Below are 22,778 nucleotides of genomic sequence, written 5' to 3'. Positions count from 1 at the left end.
CATGACAACCAAGCAGGAGAAGTGGCCCTGGGGCTAAAAATCAGTCCTTATTACCAGCCCAAGCTCAGCCTTCATGCGGAGACTTGAGCAAGTTTCTGTGCATACAGCTATATCCTATCGGAGCTGACAAAACTGACCTGTGCCATGGGGGAAGATTTACTGAAATCACTAATTCTTTTAGAAGAAAACTATTGCTTGACAGAGTGAGCCCAGGGCTGGGAACCGAGACAAAGGTAACCCCTGGAGAACTGCTCTGCTGTCTCTGGACAAAAACCTCCAACTTTCTCTGATTCCTGCCATTGGCACCAGCGGGGTCAAGATTTCATTTGTTGTACCAAGCACAAATAAACAAGGATGTAAAACTGGCAACAGTGATATTTGCTGGACACTGTTCACTGCTTTGAGGTCTCAGGGACGTGATTACACCAGCCACTTCTGGCTTTGGCCACCCTGGTGCAGCAGCAGAAAGGACCTTCCTGTTAAATGTCAGAAATAAGGTTCACTGGGCAGCTCGTTGTCAGCAGATTCTCCACAGATGTTTAAAAAGGCTGTGAGAAGGATTGACACTGCCTTGAACCTGACACTAGCCATGGATAAGAGGAATTACACTGATATATAGGAAGGTGTGAATTTAATTAATCATGCTGGCAACCTAATTCCCCATGTAAGCATTTCTCTTCCAATATTAACTGTGGCCATTTTCAACACAGTTGATGTTTCTTAAGAGGTACTTTAAACTAAGCTGAAAGAAAGTCACTCTTTATCCTCTAATAAGAGGATCCACATGGGAGATTATATGGCATAACTGCAGCTATATATCTGTAATTATAGTGGTCTGACTTCCCATGAAGATGAGTCCTGACTCTTGGTAGACTTATTGATTTGTACTGCTGCCTGTGAGAGGGGAACAAGACAATTGTGTCTGAATTATCCTCTCTCTAAGGCCAAGAAGGAGGACAACAATTTTTAGTAAAGAAGAAAGAACACAAATTTCCTTTCTCCCCTTTTCATTTGACAACTTCCACCATAATTATTTGATGTTGAACCACTTAATCTGTAGGATTGCAATCCTCCAAAAATACCATTTGATTTATGGAGGAAAAGCAATACAGAAACAGATTGCTTTTTATTTCTTGTTTTTTCGGGCACTAATGCAGTCATTTGAGATACAAAACCACAAGAGAAGAGAGAACACATCCCCACCTTTTCCCCTTGCAGGCAAAGGTTAGATGAGCTGGCACTGTAGGCTGAGCTTGGTTTCATGACATCATCTCTGACAGCTCACTTTCAATCCCTGATTCAGCTGTCCCTGATCACAGGTACATTGCATCAGACCTACAAGCTTACTGCCAATTTATCAGACCACAAAGAGCACCTTGCATTCCCATGTACTATACTCTGTATGTAAATAGCATAACGTTAAGTCATATGTAAATGTCTAAACACAGCCCAAACCACCATTAACTTCCATATAGACATACCAAACACAGGAACAATGAAGTCAGTGTATCACATGCAATTTACCCCAAATGAGGATCTAACCCCAAACGCTTGTGAAGTTCAGCACTGCCTTTGTTAGGACCAAGTTTCATTCAACATGCAGGGGACAGTCCCTATGGCAATTTTTAATTATTTGCACAAAAAGTTGGCCAGAACATCATTATTATTATCACATAACTTCTGCAAAATAGTGTCACACACTGTTTTTAAGGTCTATGGACTCTAGTCTTTCATCAGGTCGCTGATACAAAAGTCAATTTATAAACTAATTTCACTACTCTTCTGATCAGGGTCATGGCCAAGTAAATGTAATGACTTGGGCTGAGAGATATTTTGTCTTGGCATAAGAACATCATTTTTTCCCTCAAGCAACTCTTTTCACCTAAGCTATCATAAGTAAATAGTGCATGAAACCAGGAGTGCCTGTTAAAACACTTTCTTTGATGAAATATTTAATACATTTGTTCATTAATAACATACATATTCCTTATCTTCTTAAAAGAAAAAAGTGTTCTTCTCTGCACAGTGAATGAAAATGAGAAAAGACAAACGGTGAAGGATCTCAGAAAGTTTTACAAATAGAAATCACCTCACTTTTAAGATATTTAAGAGCAGGGCTTCCATTTCCTGTGTGAGCGGAAATGCCCGGCCAAGACTGCACCCTGGCAATGCAGGACACTGTCTTGGGAGAAGACCTTTCCCCCTGCCCAGCCTTACACAGCAAATGGGTCACACACAGAGCATCTGTGGTGGGCAAGGGGCAACAGGCAAAACCTGGACCAGCTGATATGCCAATGAATCCTATTTCCACAGGCATCATAGAGGTGCCCCACAACATGGGTGAAACACTAGGTGGCCATGACAATGCCCTGTCCTGGAGTAGAAAACACAATTAAGGGGAGGTGAGATCCTAGGGCAAAAGCACAGGAGGACTGAAACACAACAGCAAAACACTTTTGGAATGAGGAAGAAGAAGACGCATGCCAGGACAATAGGCATGGTTTGTGGATCACCTGGGCCATGTTAGTACATGAGGGCACAGGCAAACCCAGGCAGAAGATGAGCATTGGTGGTGTGACTTACTGAGGGGTGAATCCCACTCGTGTCATGGCAGGAGCACCCATGAAAAGCTCCAATCAGGAAAATCTTGAGAGATTTATTTGTCCTCATTTGGTCCTTTCAGGTGTCTCCTGGAGAGGATATTCCTTCCTTTCTTGTCTGAGGGGGGTACATTCAGGAAAGGAAAGGGCTAGCTGCACCTGCGATGGTGGTGGGAAGGAGCATCAGCCCTGCAGGCTCTCCCTGTTGTGTAGGAGAGCACACTCTGTGCACAGAGGTGCTTTGAGGTCAGGCCAGGGCACATTCCCCTCGGTGTCCTTGCTTTGCACACACAGTTATGTCAGTGACACAGAGCAGGTCTGCAACTTGAGCTGGTCCACTGCCCTCCAAGTGGTCTCCCCAGTGGAGGATCCACAGCAGGGGCAGGGATGACTCTGATGTGTTTGTGCAATGTTTGAACTGAAGATGAACAACAGTAAGCAATAAATGAAAATTTGGTGCCATCATGGACTGCTGGCTACAGGAGAGCAGTCCTCTCTCCTGGAGTCTCAGCAGGGATGGCCCATGTCCCTCCTCTCCTGGTGGGGCTGCCAAGGCTCGCACTAACCTATGACCAACTACAGCTCCTTCAGCTCTCCCAGAGAAAGGTTTGCTTTCCACCAGTCAATTGCTATGAATCTGTAACTTAATCTTTTTTATTCATCCCCACCAGAAATCAATGCGACACATGCCAAGGTATAAACCCCCCAAGGCACACACATGCTCTCCCAGCATATTCCCTTACCTACATGTATCCTCTCTGTTCCCAGCCCAGGCAAGCCGCGTTTGCTCATCCTCAGGGGTCGCAGGAGCAGGCAGCATCACTCGCAGCCAGCTCCCTCCGTCTCCATCTCCAGCTTCCTGTCGACACACCCCGACAGCCCCCAGCTCCCTCCCTTGCTCTGGGGATCCTATGCTCGCGGTTCAGCTTGCCCCCCTCTCCCAAGCCTTCCCAAAGCAGCCTCCCAGATGAGGACTGGAGCTCAGTGATCCCTCTTCATCCCTCTCAGCCTGGTTATCTGTTTCTGTTCAGGGGAATGGTTTTTATCCAAGCCATTGTTCTCTCTTTCCTGCCTGGCTGCTTTAGTAACTCCAGTACTGCCTCATTTAACTCTGCATTTCCAGTTAGCAGCACAGAACTAAGCTGGGAAAGCAAGTTGTAAAGGATAACCATAGGAACAAAACAAAACAAAACATTTTGGGTGGCTTTCCCCCATTTGAAAAACTATGCAGAAACTGGTGTGCATAAATCCAGGGATCTCCTGCTGAGGTGCTGCACAGGGAGAGCAGCGGAGGCTCCAGAGCTGAGTCACGCTGGCAGGCAGGGCGCTGGGGAAGGCAGCCTCCCCTGAGGTCTGGGCTTTCCTATGTTTCCTGAATAATCGGACATGCTGAATCCCACAAAGGGGTTAAGTTCAAACCTTAAGTCAGTAGGCTCCAGTGGGAATGAGTCGCAGGGTGTTTTACCATCCCTCTGCTCCGCCCTCACAGTAAACTGGCAGACCGCTCAGGTTTTTCCCTGCAAACTGCCAAACCACTATGAAGCCTTAAACTCATGCCACTGGAGAGAAGAAACTATTTATAGAATAAAAAATTGAATGAGTTTGCTGAACCTAGTTCATATTTGGTGACTTCAACAAGTTACATAAGGACAGATTTCAAACCACCACCTTTGGAGAATCCTTCTCAGGCTTTTCCCAGTTTTCCTGTTGTTTTGCTCACCTCTGCTGATCAGAGCTGGGCACCATTCTGCAAGAGTATTTTAACTGGTGTATTTTTGATGTTTTCTTTAGGTGAGGGTTCTGTTGCTGAGCCTGACCTGACCAGAGCATCTCGCTCAGAGCCTGGCTGCAGGCAGTGGGATGCAGCAGTCTCCAGAAGTCAAGGTGTAGGACTCCCCTGTAGTCCACACATAAGCCTGACAGCATAGCCATGATCTTAAGGGATAGAATATGTTTCCTTCCTTCAAATTGTTTAGTATTTATCGAAAGCAAGTTTTGAACAAAATATTTGGTGTAAAAAGCACTACACCTTAACTTGACCTAATGTTAACAAAAGAGTTTTAGTAAAAAATATTTCATGGTTTGCATAACAAATGCAGGATGAATATCACAGTTAAATACATAGATTGAAACTCAGAACTAAGCTGCCAGAAGCCCAGGAATCATGGATGCTCAGCACTTCTGACATATTAGCTGTCCTCAAAATTGAGATGCAGCTACACTGACAAAATATTTTCAGTAACACAACTCTGAATATGGAGACCAACCTAAGGACACAATTTATAATCTAGAGGAACAGAGACCTGCTGTCCCATTGGAAATTGCTCCTGCAAACTGAGAACCCCTCACAAGACTGTGTCAACCCCAGCTGACACCTAAGCCAAACTGCTTTAAGGGCTTGTGCAGCATCTCCATGAAGCAGAGCTCTAGTTTGCAAGTGGTAGAAAACAATCCACATTATAAATAGGGCAGTATATCCATATCAATGTGCAGCACTGCTTTCAACTCATCCAGAAGGATTGTTTTTCTGATTTCAACAGACATCACAGCAATACATGACCTTTGGATCGGACAGGGGGCCTGGAGGGATCTTCAAAAGCATTGCATTGCATTTTTACATCCCAGTCTCCAGGAGCTCAGACGTGTTAAGAAATGCTGCAGCTTTTTACAAGATGGAGCAGCAGCCTAGGGATGGTTTTGGTGCATCTGCCTATCTCAGGTCCGCGTGGCACGTCAGAAAGCAGTTTCTCAGGTCACATGGAAGGTTTGTCTTATTTCTTCCTGTTAACGGCGACAGGGAAGTGCCCCCCAGGGACTGTGTTTTAACTATAATATTTCCTTTGTTGTAAACAACAAGTTGTGCCCTAGGAAAGGACCTGCTAAAAGGATCTGGAGGGTGAAATGTTCTTCCCGTGTGGCTTGGCTTGACCCAGCTTGGCTATCCCTCCTGGTGTTAGTCCATCAGCGAGTGCACCTGAGTAAGTGCCCAGCTCCCACAGCCTTTAATGATGCTTTTGAGGTTCTTAACAATGAATGAAGAGTCTAAACAGCATGACATCAGTTAACACAATCTCCTCTTTTTTTAATAAACTGAGGCAGTTGTAACATTTAGGAACGATGGGTAAAGCTGAACTTGTAAACTTGGATAAGAGCTGAGCAGTGTTTCAGGCCTAAGGCTCAACCAGTGCTGCAGGATTTCAGCTAAAAAGATGAGTTATAAGCCAGTCTTTGGCTTGCAATATAAATATTTTAAGCATCTGTCACACAGCAATCTCAAACACTTAACATTGTGTGGGCATACACCAAAAAAATAGGTGGACTTTAAACAAAAGCAAAATGTTGCATTAAGCGCAAAAGGAAAGAAATTAAACTAAGTGCTGGAACATAACTTAGATGTTTACTGTTCTGCTTTAACAAGCTCTCAAGCAGTGCTTGAAGCAGGGGTTAATGAATCAGAAAAAGCTCCAAAAGTCTGTGAGAGAAACATGATACTTCTCTGGGCTGGAGGTTATTAGTGCCGCTTAAGTGACATCCAGGCAGTGGAAGATGATGAGAGCAGGGGCTGTGTCCAACAGCCTCCTGTTTCTGCAGCTACACAGGGTGAGCAAAGCTTTCCTGTGTGCACAAATGAAGTGCCCTATTATGCTCCAAACACTGCTTCGTTAGAAAGATCCCAAATGCCCTCCCCAGCTTCTGTAACTGTGGAAAGGGCTGAGATGGACACATGGAAGGGACTGCATAAATAAATACAGCAGTAACCACATACCCACAGGGATACTCCCCCTGAAGCGCCAAGTACAGTCATAATGACAAAGTGATTGGAAGTTCCCAAAGATATTTTGTGCAGGGCATTACTACCTGTTGCACAGCAATGCTTGAAACACACATGACCCCACCTTACATTACTGCCTTTGAATTGCTTGTAGTCTCTTAAGAGTTAACTGACACATCTGTACAAGGCAGGCACACTTTCACCACCAGACCGCAAGTTTTAGCACAGGCTCAGCCTCCCTCATGATGCAGAATGAGGACAGAAGGAAAACTGACACGGTACTTTGTGGCAAGGGCAGTGCAAATGAGCGTGCAAGTTCTGTTACCAGGATTATAATGCTTTTAACAGGCATGATGCACATCTTTGAAATGCTTTGACAGAGATTAGATTTCAGCTATAAAGTCCAGATTTCTAGTCAGTTAGGTTGATACAAAAGGCTGAGGGGCTTCTGTTTCATTTTGCTTTCTTTAAGCAGGTAAAAAGCAACATTCCCAGCTTTATTTTCCCTAATGGTGGGATGCAGTGTTGTGGCCATATTCCTCTTTTCAGCTCAAGAGCTGGCTTGGAGCAAGTTGCTGTGGTTTCTCAAGCTGTCCTTTGCTGGGCATTACAAAGTAAGTGTCTCCTTTGAACAAATGCTTCAAAGGACAAATGCTTGGGGAAAGCAAACATCATTCAGGGCAGATCCAACCTGGCAGATATATACCTGCATTACCAAAGGAACTAAGCTACTCCCAAATATTTGGCAGTGAAAGCTTGCAACTGAAATAGGAATGAACCCATTACTGTACTTACAAAGCATACTATCTGCAATGTGCCTTAAAATGTGTGTCACATCCTCCTGGAAGTGTGCTGTTAAGCTTCTGCCCAGATTTGGTGGAATACAAACGGCAAAATTCACATAGAAAGGTAAGTAATATGATGTCCTGAGTTCAGGGACCAAATCTACTGCTGGTCCTGCTTTTCCTCTCCCATCATTGAAACGACATTGATTTGAACAAGAGATATTGGTCCCCAGTGCTCCCTCTCCTTTGTAGACACAGATCCCTAATATTTCAGTGGAAAGAGTGAGATGGTCCACAAGGTACACTCCCCCTTCTCCTGCAGTTGAACATTCCCTAAGGTTCATCCCTGTGCCTCAGGCCTGTGGCTTTGCAGGAGGCTCATGGTCTGGCTGGATCTCCAGACCCAGACTACAAAGAATGCAAAGAATGTGGGGAAATGGAACAAAAGTGATGTCCTACAGTAAGGGATGAGCCAGGATAGGGCTTCTTGTCTTTCCCTTTCCATGCCAAACTCCAGCTGGATGGATGTCAGAGGGATAGGAGTTACGTATAGTGCATTTCACGAAATTGCTCTGAGTTCAATGGCATTGAGATGAACACTCAATACACAATAAACAACAGTAGCCGTGTCCAGCTGGGAATGGCAACTCCTTCTCCAGTGCACTCAGAGAGCTGCTTAAGTCTAAGGACTGGTACAACAGTGGGACTACAGCTTAAACACTTATCAGGAATGAAAAAGGGCAAAACTGAACATTCAAGTGTGGCTCAGACTAAGGAGGAACAAGCTTTTCCACCTCCTTTTGGCCTTCTGAACCAAGAGAGAGATCAATGCCATTGAAAGAAGGATGTCATCCTTGTCTTCACTGAGGATCCTCACAGGATGGCTTGCAGACTATCGTTAACTAGGCTTGCCCCCTACAACTAATGTTACTTATTCCAAACTGGCAAAGATTTAAACCCAGTTTGGAGGCAGATTCGGTAAGCTGTTGGGGGAGTCTAACCCTTTCAGAATAACAGTAGGTGCATCCTCCTTCTGAATATACCCCACATTCTTCTGCTGACATCCCAATTTATTTTGCCAGCTACCCATTTTTCACTGCAGCCATTACCTGCCTTCCTACGCTCTGGCAAACAGCCCAGGGCTGGTCTTCAGTATTGTAGCTGGCAGCAAGCTGATTTACCACCACAATGCCGTACTGAAGCCTGGAGCTGATGACTTTTTGAGAAGACTGCCTTTGGGCCTCATCACTAGCAAGCTGTTAGTGCTAGAAAAAAACAGATGAGGGATACAATGCTAGTTCGTACCCTCATTGTAATAAAAATAAAGGAAATAGAGACAGGCTGCAAGAATGGTACCATGGCATCAAGAAAAGGTAACAAGGCCTACCAATGAAGACCTATTGCTGAAGACCTGACTGGTCCAGTTCTCTCTGAATCCCAGCTGGCGCATTGCTCTGCCTTGTAGACTGGGGAAGGAACCATTCCAAAGGATATCGGATGATACATTACACAGATGATGCAGTCAGAGATCTCTGACATGATGCAGTCAGAGATGATAGAAATGCCACTCTTCAAAACAAATAATATTGCAGACAAGAAATCTGCTCCATCCCCCCAAAACCCCCTCCCATATCTGTCATAGAATAACAGAATCATTTAGGTTGAAAAAGACCTTTAAGATCATTGAGTCCAACCATCAACGCAGCACTGCCAAAGTCCACCACTAAAACATGTCCCTAAGCACCACATCTACACCTCTCTTTTAAATATTTCCAGGGATGGGGACTCAACCACTTCCCTGGGCAGCCTGTTCCAATGCTTGACAACCTTTTCAGTAAGGAAATTTTTCCAAATGTCCAATCTAAACCTCCCCTGCCACAACTTGAGGCCATTTCCTCTTGTCCCATCACTTGCTACTTGGGAGAAGAGACAGCATCCACCTCACTACAACCTCCTTTCAGGTAGTCGTAGAGAGCGATAAGGTCCCCCTTGAGCCTTCGCCAGACTAAACAACCCCAGTTCCCTCAAACATTCCTCATAAGACTTGTGTTAGGCCCTTCACCAGCTTCATTGATCTTCTTTGGATACACTCCAGCACCTCAATGTCTTTCTTGTAGTGAGGGGCCCTGTCACGGTTTTGACTGGGGTGAGTTGGCCAGGAGCCACTGATACAGGACAGGCTGGGCATTGGTCAATGGGTGGTGAGCAATTGTATTGTGCATCTCTTTTCTTTCTCAGGTTTTATTCCTCTCTCTCTCTTTCCCTTTTCATTACTATATATAATTTCCACTATAAAATATAATCAGAGTTATAATTATATTTTACTTTAGTTCAATTACTAAACTGTTCTTATCTCAACCCACCAGTTTTACTTTTTTACCGATTCTCCTCCCCATCCCACGGGGAGGGTGGGGATTGAGTGAGTGGCTGTGTGGTGCTAAGTTGCTGGCTGAGGTTAAACCACAACTAATGTGGGGCTTGAAGGGTTTGAGACAATGACAGATTAGTTTGGAATGTGCTAGATCAAATTTATAGGTGTTATTGCTGGTTAGCTATTAATTAGCAGGCTGCTATGCTTGCCATGGTGCTTGCTTGCCTTGCCGTATATTAGTCTAGTGCTCATTAGTGGCTGCTTTTTGCTTTGACTGCTTGCTGTACTGCTGTACCACCTATCACCATACTCTGCTGTGCATGGGACATTTTGGTATAGCTGACAGATGGCCAGGGCATCGTTGCCCCATCCCACCAGGGGCGCTTAGTTGCCATCTGGGGTTAAACCACAACAGATCCAGAACTGAACACAGGATTCGAGGTGCAGCCTCACCAGTGCCCAGTACAGCGGGATGATCACTGCCCTGGCCCTGCTGGACACACTATTGCTGATACAGGCCAGGATGCTGTTGGCCTTCTTGGCTGCCTGGGCACAAGCTGGCTCATGTTCAGCAGCCGTCAATCAGCATCCCCAGGTCCTTTTCTACCAGCAGCTTTCCAGCCACTCTTTCCCAAGCCTGTAGCGTTGCATGGGGTTGTTATGGCCCAAGTGCAGGATTCAGCACTTTGCCTTGTTGAACCTCATACCACTGGCCACAGCCCATCGATCCAGCCTGTCCAGATCCCTCTGCAGAGCCTTCCTACCCTCCAGCAGATCAACACTCCCACCCAACTGGTGCAAACTTACTGAGGGTGCGCTCAATCCCCTCATCCAGATCACTGATAAAGGTTGTTGCCTCCTCCTCCACTGAGCTGATTGCTCAGATGATAAGGCATTAGGTCAGTGAAAGAAACCTACCACTAAAGGAAAACCGTATCATTTGGAAGGAATAGTTCTTTTATTTTAACAGTGCTTACTGAACTGAACAAGGGGGAAAATCTTCTAGAGACATATTGCTTGCTTACAGTTTAATTGATGCCCTCAGCTTTGAGCCAGCATAAATTATTATTATGAGGGAAATTGCTGAGCTTAGGCTATGCAGACACTTGCCAAAGGAAAGCAATTTTGACAGTTGCTATAGGGAATTCTCTGCAGCTTTCCTGTCATTTTGCAGTGTACTTCATGCTGACCAGCTGAAATTAAATGAACTTATGCCAAAAGTAGTGCTCTCCCTTAGCGTGGAGACTGTGCATCGACACAGCTCTCTGGTGGTGCTCATACCGGGATTATGCCTGTGTCTAGTCTGGGGCCAGTGTTCTGAAAGAATAGGATGTACTTTTCCTCTTCCATCCTTACCCTCATTAAAAAAGAAATCTGATTTTGCCTGCTGGCAATAAGCTTGACAGTGACAGTCTTCAAAATGAGGACAGCGTGAAAGTGCCCACTTACTAATTTGCCTCTCGTGCACTTTGCTACCCCATACCAAAAGCAGCCATAGACCTTCCTAACAGAGACACACACACCCTCTAAAGCCTCTCTCCAGTTAACAGCCTTCTACTCCTCTGCTCCTTCCCTGGATATCTAAAAATCCATGCCACGTTTAATAAACTTCTCGAGTTACCAGAAAAACACTGCTTTTATACAACAGGCCCAGAGGACCAGCAAAAATTTGGGAACATGAAATCTTTGTAACTTCAGATTTGTTTAGCTCTGGAATGAGTCTGTGAGAATGAAGACCCAAACCTGAGGAAAAGGCAAAAGGACATCTGCACTGAGTTAATGTCTGCAAGTTGGAAAGTAACTTCTTGTTCTTCTCCTTTGTGTTTCCCTAGAGCATCAGTATGATAAAAATAGAGACTGAAGAGGGCAGGAAAAGGGTCGATACATTACAGCACGACAGCTCCTGGGGATCACGGAGGGGCAGATAACCCTCCGGGAGATCATGGGCTTTAATACCCCTAACCGCTTTTCAGATGCTAAATAATTTTGGTCAGTGTTTAGCTCTATGTACTCCTTGCTATTTACTGAAAAAATCATTGAAAATATCTTTCCATTCCACAGAAATTGCAATTAATTCTGCATATAAGGTAAAAGGTAGACATGAATCATGACAATAGCATTCCATACGCAAGATGACATGCAATAAGCTTGACTAATGCTTTATACAAAGACATATCTGTTTTTCACAAGTGGCTGTTTGAGTCACGCCAGGAGCACAATGCATTTCTGACTCTATGCCCCAAGAACACACAGCATTTCTGTAAGGCTCCTTATCTGGCTATTCAGGGCATTCGCCTCATGTATCCACTTCTTCCCACCTCTTCCCACATCTGCACAAGACACTCACTTTTTTTTCCTTAAAAGTTGCTGCAAAATGCACTCAGCAGTAAGACACTAGCGTTTCTGACCTGCTTCCACCTCAGCATCAGTGTTATCCATCCAACCATGCTTCTTCCAAATCATATTTCATTGTCCTTTTAAAGCTACTCAGGCCACAGGACAAGGGACTCTTTTGCCACCTTGTGTGCAGGACAAAAGTCTGAAATGAAGCAGCATCCTCTGAATAACCAGAATAACTCTACACAAGTCACCAGGATTAGGCTGATTTGTTCCCATGAGGATGTGTGCTATGTCCTTTGTTTATCTACAAAATGTACCCTGCACAACCAATTAAGGCTTCTTCAAGCTTGGGACCTTGGAACTGATCTTATTTAATACTTTCATTAATGACCTTGGTACAAGAAAATGAAAACATGCTAATGAAACCAGAGAATATTACAAGATTCAAAGGCTGTGTCAATGCAGAAGATCAGAGCATTATACAGGTGGGATGAGAGTAAAACAGGCAGGATTAATTGAGGATCATGGAGCATAAAATTGCGTATTTAGGGAGTAAAGCCAGAATTTCTGCTATTAACTTGGAAACCCAAAATTAAGCAGCAAAATAGGAGCACCAGATAGCTAAGCACAATCTGACAACCCCTTGCTAATGTGATGCAGGGCTGAGAAACCAAAGTGTGATGCCAAGAGGTATAAGAAGAGTCATTTTCACCAGAAATAGAGTGAATGCGCTAGCACTGGAAGTCCTCCTGGGATTTTGCTGGAATATATTCTAAGATAGTATTTATTGTGCGTTGGACAAATTCAGGTTCAGGAGGTATGGAGGCTGTTTTGGTGGAGGGAAGAAGGGAGATGCAAAGGGGCTGGCATATAGGAGGTTTAGGCTGCACTTTTGCAGTGAATTGTAAGGTAGGACTGCAGCATTTGAGGCAGACGCAGCCAACCAGGCATGCTCCTGCCTTGAAACGTGCACAGAATTTGCTCTCACGCTTCAGTGAACAAGCACAGAGCATTTCAGCATCCCTCATACTGCCTATCCAAAGGTACCCCAGCATATTTCTGCTGTTCATAAAGACAAACCTAAGAGGAGAGATAGGTCTGCAAGAACGACTTCCTCAGAAGCTGCCTCAGCAACATGCTGAAAAGTAAGTGGATCTCCCTTGCCAAATTGGACTAGACATAACCCTCTCTTTCCAACTAATGGAACACTTCTTTTTGTTCAGGTTTCTCAGCTGGGACCCCTATCCTGGGATTTTGATATCTGATCCCATTTCTCCCCATCTGCTCACACATTCTCTCCCTCCAAACCCCAACCCATTCCCTCTGCAAGCTGCCTACATGTATCTGAGGGACAAGATGAACTACAGAAGGGAATGTCCCACATTGGGCTCTTGTGCTTAAGCATGGGTATTAAGAAGCTCTTTTGCAATGAAGCAGTGTCAATATCAGCCCACCTTCATCTCCCACCTAAGCAACCAGAGGCAGCCTGGGGTGGTCAGACTCCAAATCACAAGTGTATGGCTCTGTAACCGTAGGAAACACTCATCCATGGCCTCCAGTCCTGCAACTCCTACAGGTTTCTTGGAACCACTCTGAGATTCTGATGCCACCACAGCTGCTCACAAAATATTTTTTTTTATCCAAACTCTTTCAAACTTCAACCAATGCTAAAGTCTACAGGGACAAGAACATTTTTTCAGCTGCCTTCCCAGATGAAGCAAGTTCTGCCGTTGCCACTGATGTAGGCAAAAATATGGGAATACAGAGTTTATTTTTCACTCAGGCCAAAGATTAACTGCACAGTGCCTGAAGATGCAGCTACTGCCTGATGTCTTGACTAATGATCTGGAAAAGAGTGTGAGCAGAGCAAGTTTACAAGCAACACGACGTTATTTGACAGCCAAAATAGAAGCCTGAGATAAGGTTATGAAAAAAATGCGCATAGTCTTAACAAATGCTTGTCGAATGGACAACACAAAACAGAGGAAAATCCATTTTATCATGTGCAGTCTTGGAAGAAATCATGTAAGTATTGATGCGGTCGACAAAATCAGAACATCTGTACAATGTTCAGAATCACTTTAAAAAGCTGACAGAATGTCAGGAAGCATTGGACTGAGAAAAGCATTAAACCACTGTCTAAATCAATATAGTCTCACCTTGCAAGCAGTGTTCAGTATCAAGTTTCCCATCACAAAGATATGTGAGAAGCAGAAAGTTTCCACAGACATATATAACAGAAGAGTTTTAGAAGCAAGGGTGAACTAAATGGGATTGTACAAATCCTACAATGGGCTTACAAGAAAAATCTTCAAGCAATTAATTAAATACAAAAGACACACATTCACAACAGGCAGCATTTCTCTCCGATTTACACCAGACAAAAATCCAGGCCTTATCCTTTTAATGTGAATCAAAAGGAGTTTGTGCTCTGTGAAAGCAAAGAACAAAATGACTCTTTATGACAATTCTCCTACTTATCGGGCCCTGCAACTACTGTTCGTTCAAACCAATTAAACAGCTGTGTGCCAAGAATAGCAATAAAACCAGTTGCATCAGCAATAAAGATTATTCCTCTCCACCTGAAAAAAATTACGAATTCAAATGAATAAGTGTGATATAAAAGGGGAAAATCTAGAGAATTCAGGCCCCAAACAAATAACACTTCAAACTGTATGAAATTTAGGCCTATGTACAGACCTGATGACTGCTTATGTGTGCCTCCTGAGTGAACATAGCCTGCACGTAACTAGTATATAGGCTTTGTATTGGTCCATTGAGAGTAAACTTCAGCCGTTATGAATAACCATCAAATCACTCTCATATTTGACGACTTTGGCTTATGCTTGACCTATTTCATTTTATTTAGTTGCTTAAGGATGTGGAAAGAGACACCTCCAGAGGCTCAGTGGGATGGGAAGAATTGTCCCCTGGAACTGCTTTCCACAGGCTACAGAGAGATTACTATAGGGTTACTATAGATTACATAGCGTTACTATGCTCAAAAATACGGCAACTTGGAACTACACCTACAAGAGAGAAATCCATGTCTGCCTTTCTGTAGAGTGTCCTAACAAAGGCTTGGGAAATAGACTTTACATTTCCAGGATACACCCTTCGATTAATCTATAAGGGAGACCATATTGCAGCCTTTCAACATATAAAGGGGGCTTATAAGAAAGATGGACAGAGACTTTTTACTAGGTCCTGTAGTGACAGGACAAAGGGCAATGGTTTCAAACTTAAAGGGGTAGATTTAGATTGGATATTAGGAAAAAGTTCTTTTCTGTGAGGGTGGTGAGGCACTGGAACAGGCTGCCCAGAGAAGTTGCGGATGTCCCTTCCCTGGCTGTGTTCAAGGCCAGACTGGACATGGCTTTGAGCAACCTGGTCTAGTGGAAGGTGTCCCTGCCCATGGCAGTGGGGTTGGAACTAGATGAGCTTTAAGGCCCCTTCCAACCCAAACTGTTCTATGGCTATACATATTCACTAAAGATCCAATGGAGTAGTTTTAATTATTCCATTAAATTGTTTCATAAGACTCCAAAAGGGGTTCCTGATTCCTCTGTAAACTTATAAAGCTGGACAACTGATCATTTCTCAAATGATTAAGTCTTTGTTATTTCACATCACTACTATATAAACCATGTTTATCCCCACCATGCCTAAACCTTATCTGGGCAGTTACCTAACCAAGAACACATCAGTTACAATTCTCTCCTATGGACACAACCTTTTCCAATTAAGATTTTTCTGCCCTCAGAAATGACTACCTGCGAGTTCTAAAGAATCTCAAATCAAATCAGTTTTACCAAAGGACCATTCTCCTACAAACATATTTGGAACGAATACAAGCTATTTGAAATGGTAGAACCATCTATCTGAGGTTCAAAAACCTCAATGTAGCAGCATCCTAGTCTAAGGAGAAAGTTGGCCCATTACGATACCAACTCTGAAGCACAGTGCTTTGTGTCATGTCCCATTAACACCATTTCAAGTAGAACAGCCTTTCAGGTTTGAGAGGTACAGCTGATGGGCACTTCCTAGCTAAACAAATAAAAAAAAAAAAAGAACAAAAAAAAAAAAAAGGCAACCAAAAAAAAAAAAAAAAAGAAAAAAAGAAGAGAGGCTAGCACACTGGATGATTTTGTGGAAACAATGTATGCAAGCCACAGATTCTGATGGTTCTTAAGAAGGAGGCATTAATCATTGCCTTGAGAAGGATGAATTTTATTAATTTGTTTATAGAAAGTTTGCTTCTCATAAGTTCTAGAAAAGTGTCTTTCCAGGTTCTCTTCTCATGTAGCATTTTTTAGGATTTTGATCCAGATTCCAGGGAGGGATAGCACAACAACCGCAGTAACGGCCATGACAGATTTTTTTTAAACTATGAATGCTAAGAAGGAAAACATACTTGCAATTAATACCAAAACTTTAGCTTTCTGCATATTTCATATTATACAGCCAGATGTTTCTTCACTCTTCTGTACATGGAGTCCATAGTATGGGAAGGATGGAGGTTTTATGTATTTATTTTCAGGGGAAATTTGGGACTGAAGCTAGGAAACAACACCTGGCTCTGGTCCAGAGTTATCTGCTGAAACATGAGGAGGGGCTGCGGGAAAATTAATGATCAATGAAACTTCTACTTTGAAAAGTTTCTTGTGTCGAGATAAGGAAAAGACAGGAGAGATCACTCTACATTTAAAATAACCCAATGAAGTGAAAAATTGCAAAATGAGAACTTGACAAGAGATCTCACATAGCACGTGAGTGCTTTCATTCATACCGTAAGATATGTTTCTTTTTTCATGAGAAAAGTTCTACAGCTTTCTTCTTTGGAGTAAGAAGTTTGAATTCCTGAAGTGTTTGACAGAGCAGGACATTAATTTCCTATCCAGCTCTGATGACAGTGGAATGCGAACAACAAATCAAACTGGGCAACCAGTATTCCTCCAATATTGCACCTAGGGAAGGCAAAACACCGTCTCTCCAGGAAAATATTTGAATAAAATCACTAAGAAAGGTGGTAATCTGTGATGCCAGAAAAAGATATTAATGAAGTATCTCATACATTTTATGTAACATTTTGTACTGAAGCTTTCCCCTTAGTTATCATTATTTTAACGATCTATGCATAGCTTTTAAGCACAGGCAAAGATTTATAAAAACATTGTAGTTAAATAAATTACATCAATTCTTAGAATTGCCTGTTCCTAAGAAGAGGAGCAATGCTAACTCCTTAACAATAACATTTAACCTTTCAAAAACACTTTACTGAAGGTTACAGAAACAAGAATAATTTGAGGAGAACAGGAACCATTTAGCTGCCCTGGGAGGAATCCCATAAAGAAGCAGAATGACACAAATACTGGGATTTAATTACAGCTTTTCTGTGTGTTCCATCTGAAAGTCTCCAGTGTTCAAATACATGGAAATCAGATCTGAAAACTCTTCCCAGCATCACTGTTTAACATTGTGAACACCTAGCACCTTCAGACTGAACTCCTTACGCACTCACCCATGGATCAGGACCACATGTGAATCTCTGTTCAGAAGTATTTCCCACTGCAGAAATGGCATTACCTCCCAACACAGCAAACAGCAGTATGTTATTTTGCTCTTTCCTGGGCTATATGTTGTAAGCCCAGCTCTTTACCTCAACAGAATGTTCTACTCTCATTAGCAGCAGAACAGGAAAAGAGGGAAAGGGGGGATGCCTTTCAGGTTTCTCCAGAAGGCAAAACCTGCTGTTGGTAAGCTCATGCCACTAATACAGGAGGCAACTCATTGCCTAGAGACCTCTTTCACTAGACTGAAGCACTTTTTCTTGCTTGTAGCTCCATGGATGCTCATCTTGTGTACGTGAGGCTTCTTACAACATTAATGCAAGTAATTAAGTGATATAATTTGCACTAGCACAGGCCATCATTAAGCAGCTTACTTATAATGATGGCAGATAAGTACAATGGTAATAAAATATTTCAGTAAAGTAAAGATGCTGTATGTTAACTGCCAAAATTAATTCAGTTACTAAAGATGCATGTATAGTGTCCTGTTCTGGACTTGGCAAAGAGCATTTCAGCTTAAAGGATGTATATATGTATATATGGAGAGAGATATATATATGCGTATGCCATCTCCTTCTTCCACTGAACGATTATTTCATTCTATGTATAAATCATTATTAACGGTGTACCAGGTACATAATCATAATTAGCTAGAGATTTAACAGGCACTTTTCATAGTCCTCAGATTTCTGAGTCCTAATTAAACTCATAATCAAGAACTATCATTACAAATTGTAAGCAAAAAATCAATACATACGTATCCTACTGCCACATGGAGCTGATGGAAGAGCAAGAACTCTTCAAAACTGAGTTTCAAAAAATGTATTACCTTTAAGTAAACTTCCGAGGCTTACTACAAGATTTATTTTAGCCTCTGAAGTTCAAATGAGAAAGGATAGTTGTATCACATCTTCCCACAGGTATCTCTGTAACCACTTCACTACCTTCTTTCCATGTCTGTCTTTTCTGTCCTCTACCTTTCCTTCCTTTATTCCTAAGGTTTGTCTACACTGGGAATAATTTGATAATTATCGTTTGTTGTTATTGCTCCCTTATCAGGCACTGTATTTCAGAAAAAAAGTGGTTTTCTTTCTAGAACAGAGTTTCCATGCTTACCTACAGTGTACAGGTAGAATTATTCATAATTCCTTTACCAATCATTTTCCACATACAGACAAACACTTGACGTTCAAATATCCTTATCAGGTTTAATATTATATGGCATGGAATGAATAAGTTGTTTAGGTCATATAGAGAAACTACACTACTTTGAGATCAAATGCTTTTTTAACTTTTAATATTTTTTTTTAACTGTTCTTCCAACTGTTAATTGATGTAGTAAGAGACACTGCCTCTCTGCACCAATTTTGCAGGCTGACATCCGTAGCCCACCACAGCTACGCCAGTTTAGATAACCAAACTAAGAGTGGCCTGCAGTGACCTGCCTGGAGGACCTGAGGCTTTCTCACAACCTGAGCATGCTCCTAACTACACACCCAAAAACCCCTCTCCAGCCCCTGTTGTGTAATCTGGTTGACTGATGTCCCTTCTCCTGCAATTTCCTAAACAACCGATGCAGCCTTTCCAAGTAACAGTGCACCTTTATGCATTTTGGTCTTGTTACCTAGTGCTCTTTTCCCCTCCAATACTTCTCACTCCCTTAAAGACATGCTAAATGTGTGCAAGGGTTTATGCTCTCTGCGCTGTGCATTTCATTTTTGCTTTGCACATCCATTCCCACTACCTGCTTTCTCATTTGTCATGACCATTGGCAAAACGGCAGAGCCAAAAATCTATATATACCTATTGCAATATAGACATTTTCTGAAACCAGCAACCTCATAGCACCACAATAAACTGTTCATGGATGAGCGATTTTAATGGTCCACTCCCATAAATTGGGTAATTTTTCTTTGATAAAAGCAAGCCGTATAATTGGAAAAGGGAACTAGTTACTTGTAATGAAAGAATAATCAAATCACCATTAAAGGGGCATTAGCCGCATTTATCTTAATTCTAGGGGCCCTACTGTTGCCTCCTGATAGGAGGATTAGCTTTACTTGACAATCCTGGTGACTTTCGCCACTCCTGTTTGTTCACGCAAAAAGTTGTCCTTTATCCTGTTTTGGCAGAGCAAGTTGCATTTAACTGAACAAAAGCCATTTAAGGCTATTTGTTACATTTCCATAAAAAAAGACACACTTTAACTTTCAGGGATACCATTGAGCTCCAGCTGTCTCCTCTGTCCTCCCACTTGCAGGTCACAATTGCTGGGATGGAGCCAGGGAAAAGAAGGGAGAATCCCGGGGGAGATTTGCAAAAGGCCTGTGTCCAACTAGACTGGTACAGGGTACTCCTGGAAAGGAATCCCCTATGGGACTCCTCCACGAGTGTCTCTAAGCAACTGCAGCACAGTGAGGCCCCAGAGCTTTGGAGCTACTTCACAAGAGCTTCACTGGACCTGCTAGGACCAGAACTGACAAATCAACAGCACGAAGAAGGGAAAAGTCTCCATGAACACAGTTGGCATGTTTTTCGTGTTTCAGCTAGAACAGAGAAAACCAGAGGCAATTCCAGTTTTGCCCAGGCTAACAAACTTTATTACCATTTTACTGAAGAATTGCAACACCGATAACTACCAGAGTGGCACCTTTAAACTCATTGAGAAGTTGGCCATTTGGAAGTTAAGCGTTCCAAATATGGAAAACCTAATGAGAAAACTCAATTTTAGTATGTTCAGCTGACCTCTTAAAATTTGCTAGCAGAATTTCCTTAAGACTCCAGCTCTCACGTAAGACTTCTAAACATGTAGTCCTCCTAAGCAAGTCCTCTTCTCTGCCCAGAAGATGCATTAGAAGTTGGAACAAGAAAAGAAGGGCAGAGTACAACTGCAGAGAGAATGACACCAAGGAGAACAAAATAGGGAGTGTATGGGCTGGAGCTGAGCAGAAGGTGGGAATCAGAAGAGGAGGAGATGTGATAGCAATGTAAATTAGGGGACAGAAAATAAGGCAAAGATGACAGGAAGTAGTACAGGAGCAAAAGAGGAAAGTCCTTAACCACCAGAACACAAGGCCTTTATAAACATGAAATACATTCTCCCACCATTAAGCGAACAGACATGAGACTAATTGTAAAGACTCTCCATCCCACTCAGTGCAGGACACAAAATGAGAAAGTTTTTCTACTGCTACCCACAGTATTTTCAGGTAGCACAGGAGTAAGCTGCGGATCCATAGAGCTCAGCCATGCTGTTGTTCAGAGGCAGCCTGAGTAAATCCCACAACACAAGTCTGGTTTTTAGGGTTCTTCACTTGTGTATTTAGCTGAATTCACTGTGCTATATATTTGCTTTGTGAGTGCTACCTTCACCTGCCATGTACCCGTTGTACCTACTGTAGGAAAGAAAGCTGCTACATCATTTGCTACAGAGATGAAAAGCATGTGATGGAGGGGGCTGGTTCCGCTGGGAGAGTCTTATAGTTGTGGCAAATGACTGAGCCTCTATAAAACTGGAGTCTAACTCTGTTGCTAGAAGTTCACATGTAAGTCTAAGGAATACGCATTATATATTCCTCATTTTTCTCCCACACCCCAATTGAGTAATTTGTGGTGTGAGCTGCTAAGATGCTGAATGTGAGTAGGGGCATCTGAAGTCAGTGGGAGTTGGACTTCAGTACATGCCGAGTAGCATAAAGCATTTACCATCCTGCAAATGAAGGCCTTTGGTTTAGTGTTTGCCACTCTGGGAATTTAAGGTTTTCTATTTCTCCACAAAGGTATCCAGAAGTGTTGATATTTTTCACTTCCTGGAAATAGACAAGATAATGCCAACTATTCCCTAATGGCATAACAAGAGTAAAGTCATTAATGGTTAATAGGGTGATAGCACTCCTGAAATGCACTAAGGGAAATTAATTTTCTTAATTATTTGATGAAGGATAATGGTATGCAGTAAACTGTACATTAAAGTATATATGGAATAAGCAATAAAAGAAACATTAAATAGAAACACAGATTTGGAAAGCTCCTGGAGTTTAGTCTCCTGCTATCTCAGGCAACCACATCACACAAGCACTTTTATGAATTGATCAGGTTCCACTTTCAAAGCAGATGGGCTTCCTGCCCTCAGCACAAAGGAAGTTGTTCCACAGCCTCACTGCTCTGAAAATTCCAAATCTTCTAATTCTAGAACTATACCACTGCGCAGTCTTAAGACACATAAGCCCACAGGACCAAAACTTGAAAAGCAAGCAGCACAGAGCAGGTCTGAAGCCAGACACAGAGGAACATACACGTCTGACTCTACCTCACGTGTGCAGTTAAGCCTGGATCTATCACACAGCTCCTTGCACACAGACTTGCTGTGCCCAGCACTTCCCAACTTTTAAGTTGTCTCTGCATTTCCTAATTTCCTAACCTCTCATTAAGTGGGAGAGAGCCATGAACTAAATGGTAAGAGGCTAATTCTAGTATCTTCCCCATCTTTGATGGGAATCAGTGAAGGAGGCAGCCTCAATTAGGTCAGCTGTCCTTCCTCAAACAAAACCCACTCATCCATGCGTTATAGGCCAAGCGGTTAGTTTTATCTCTGATGCAGACATGATGTTAATCAAAAAAGGTTTTGTTGCACAATTGGTCAATTTTGGTCTTTATTTCATGTGTAAATGAAGGTAATCATTAGGGACTTCGGTAAAACAAGAGTATCCTAACTAACAAGGAGTAAAACGGCAACCTAAAACCGCAGCAAGTTGCCAAGTCAGTAATTTCTGGGGTAAATAAATAACATATTCCCATAATGCTTTCTGAGTTTCTTTAACTTTTAAAAGGATGCCATTGATAGGTGTTTTTATAACAGAATAAATGCTTCCCAAACTCAAATGACAAAGAGAGTGGCTAGTTCACAGCACAGATCCAGTTTCCACGTACATAATCCCAGTCCTAGTCCAAACACAGACCAAGAGCTTTACGAGTTGAGACAGTAACATCCTGGGGTTGATTCAGAGAATTCATCATCCCATCTGGATGCTGAAGCTCCTCAGCATGACTATATTTGGTGATGCTGAAACCAAAGGTGAGAAATCTCATCATATCACGCAGAGACTCTGCACTGCACAAAGACATTGGTGAACCCCAACTAGCCTGAGCCCGGACAAACCGGAGCCGTTTGATCCACACCCGGATTTAGTGTGGGTGATGCCAGGACAAACTGCACAAACCCACTGTGTCCTTACCACATTCTCCAAGACTAGAGCAGACAAAATCATGCATCCACCTGGACAACATTTTGGACGTATGGCAATAGGTGCCTCATGTTCATCCATTCATGGATAGGTAACT

The sequence above is a fragment of the Strigops habroptila genome, chromosome 6 (assembly GCF_004027225.2).
Source record: "Strigops habroptila isolate Jane chromosome 6, bStrHab1.2.pri, whole genome shotgun sequence".
In the NCBI taxonomy this organism is placed as follows: domain Eukaryota; kingdom Metazoa; phylum Chordata; class Aves; order Psittaciformes; family Psittacidae; genus Strigops; species Strigops habroptila.
Note: the sequence above shows the minus strand (reverse complement) of the source record.